The 3,121-nt window shown below is 42.8% G+C and overlaps 1 pseudogene; it reads left to right on the forward strand.

Annotated features, from left to right (window-relative positions):
• Window positions 1-597: 597 nt before the first annotated feature.
• LOC123833277 lies at window positions 598-1,879 on the forward strand (annotated as a pseudogene).
• Window positions 1,880-3,121: the final 1,242 nt, after the last annotated feature.

Below are 3,121 nucleotides of genomic sequence, written 5' to 3' on the forward strand. Positions count from 1 at the left end.
CCCATGTAGCTAGTAGCTAAGACATTGGACAACACTTCCCTAGAGTACCCAGGTGAAATTCATTATATAGCAAGTTCTCAATGAATATTGGCTAGTGGACACATGGAGCTTTATGAGGAAAAGTACTTGAATAAACATGCACAGAATTTTTATGTCCTTTTGAAATTTTACCATTAAGTAAGAGGAAATACTTTAGGAAGGAAGGAAGAAAAGAAGAAAGGTATTTTAATGAGATACTTTAGAGAAAGAACCATAACTGATGCCCCTGAAAATTACTTGAAATTAGTAATTTCTCTCCACCTAGAATTGGACCTAGCTGTATTATATTCGTGTTTCAAAGACTTCTTAGGGGAGCTCAGAATTTGAAGTGGTTCTCACACGGATCATAGTGAACTAAGTTATCGGTCATATGAGGGCAAAATAATTTCATTCTAGGTTGTTCAATGACATGCGATCAGCTGGAACTCAAGAGTATTCATAAATCTTTTCCTGTGGGAGCCACCTGGCTGAGAGGCGGGCGGCCTTCCTGTCTCCAGGCCGCGGTGTGTGCCCGTGCAATGATGGCCAGTGCACTCCGAAAGGGGGATCATCTGCCAAATGTCCCTTCGCCTGCTGTGCTCAAGGCTCCCATGTAACTGGATATATGAACCTTGTTCACACCACCTTGCCAAACACAGCAGACCGCCCTGTGCTGTCAGTGAACTGGCAGGACATGAAACCAGGGCTGAGTCCTGGGGTGCTGGCAGAGCTGTGGCTCCGATTCCCAGAGTTCGAGGTGGTGGGACTTGTCATCCTGTCCAGGGTGCTTTTGTAAATATGTGTCATGGGGGCCACATGTTTGCTCCATCCAAAACCTGGCACCACTGACACCACAAAGCGAACACAACACAGGAGTGATCCGCCATCTGCTCTGCCCTGGCTGCCTTGGCCTTACCAGCACGGTCCTGTCTACAGGTCATCGTACTGAGGAAGTTCCGGAACTTCCTTTGGTGGCTGAAGGTAAAGTTGAAAGCTATAAAGAAAACCACGGAGGCTGTTTTGCTTCTTCAGAAAGTTAAGACCTGGAATGATATCACAAAGGTCTATGCCTCTCCACAAATGAGAGCAAGCAAGGGCAAAATGAGAAACCATTGATGTATCCAGTGCAGGGGACCCTGCATCATAGCTAATGAGGACAATGGTATCATCAAAGCCTTCAGAAACCTCCCTGGAACTACTCTGCTTAATGTAAGCAAACGGAAGCTTGCTCCTGGGGGCACGTGGGTTGTGTCTGCATTTGGATGGAAAGTGCTTCCGCAGGTTAGCGATCTGTATGGCACTTGGCGGACAGCAGCCTCCCTCAAGAGTGTCTGCAAAACCTTCTCATACCCAAGGTGCTCAGTACAGACCTTAGCAGAATCTTGAAAAGCCCAGAGATCCAAAGAGCCCTCTGAGCACCATGCAAGAGGATTCATCACAGAGTCTTAAAGAAGAATACTCTGAAAAACCTGAGAATCATGTTGAAGCTAAATCTGTAGGCAAAGACCACACGCCATTAAGACCATTCTTCACCAGGCCAGAACCACAAGCGCCAGGTGGATGAGGCAGCAGCAGTGCTAGAGGCCAAACCAGATGAGAAGGGGGCTGCAGGCAGGAAGCCTGGGGTAGGGAAGGAAGGGGAGAAGGCATTGGCGTTGAGATGCAGAAGCAGCCTTGGGTGGGGAAAACGGCTGTAGCTACTAAGAAACCAGCAGCGGAAAAGAAACCCACAGAAAAGAAACCCACACAGAAGGAAAGAAGCCTGCAGAATAAACTTATATTTGTTTATTCCATGAAGTCAAATCACTTTGGTCAGATAATTTTGAATAAAAATCTAATCAAAGGCAGTGAGGGGAAATAAAAAAGAACATTCATAAACATTTTCACAAAATATGAACCTGAATTGAGTTAGAATTTTATTGTGTTCATTTTAAAACATTTTCTTGATCACAATTTGACTGTCAACTCATTCATTTGCTTCACAACATACTGATGAAACTAAATAAATTGAATAAATTTTATTGTGAATTTTATCATTACCCTTATGACTCATGTAATGTTTTAGGGAGTATATGACCGAGCTTGAGTGAGATAACTATTCTAATTGTGTACTTGTGATGCAACTCTAAATGGAAGAGGATGGACATAATGGATACTTTCTAATCTATATTCTAAAGAATAGTTAGAGACATTTAATTTTCACAAGCACAAAGGCTGACTTATGCCTAAAACTGTTTATCCATAATCTTCAATATCAAATGTCTTTTTGTTCAAACCAGCTCATTATCCTCATTGATTATACATGGTGGTAGAAATAAAGGTTAACAATTTGAACTTGTAGCTGAATATATATTAAGGAAATATCACCCATACCTATTTTAGATGGGGGCTCTTGTAACATTTCGTTTACACGTTTCACTGCTAAAACCTTTCACAACGACTGAGGTCATCAGAGCTCTGAGACACGGTTCGCTCTTCTGAGCTGTTTCCCGGCCCATCCTGTGCTTCTTGCCAAAGATTCATCTTTCCCAGCAATCGGGAGGTTTAGGAACTTTAATCCCAAGTCTGCTGTTCTTGACCATAGGAATTACACTCTCTGAGTAGGGCTTTCTCTCCTCCTTACCCTCATTTCTTCAGTGAATTATTTAGGAGTGTTAATGATGCTAGAGTATCTAACTAAATGACGAGTTTTAGGAAGGGCAGTAATGATGGGCCTCAGGAGCAGCTGGATCCCAGTTCTGATGCCACCAGAGTCCCTGGTAATTGTGATCACTCAATATGTGTATTTGTCACATGACCGTATGAGCACTTCATCTCTCCTTTCTGATCATCTACCTCATTTGTCTTTTTGCTATCGCCTAGCTGTCTGTCTATAGAGAATATGATTGCCAATGTCTCTTGAGTTCTTTAAGTTGCTTTCACTGTCATAACTGATCTTCCTCAGTTGCAGAAAGAAGATGTGGCTAATGTGATTGCCTCATTTATATATTAGGACACTGATTGCACGGTTATTAAGTGCTGTGTCCAAAATAGAACCTAGGTCTTCTGACTCCTAATCAAGCCTCCTTCCCACAAAACTTCCCTGTACTCAGCATAATTTAGA

The sequence above is a fragment of the Phyllostomus hastatus genome, unplaced genomic scaffold, assembly GCF_019186645.2.
Source record: "Phyllostomus hastatus isolate PE091 unplaced genomic scaffold, TTU_PhHast_1.1 phas_scaffold_21, whole genome shotgun sequence".
Lineage (NCBI taxonomy): Eukaryota > Metazoa > Chordata > Mammalia > Chiroptera > Phyllostomidae > Phyllostomus > Phyllostomus hastatus.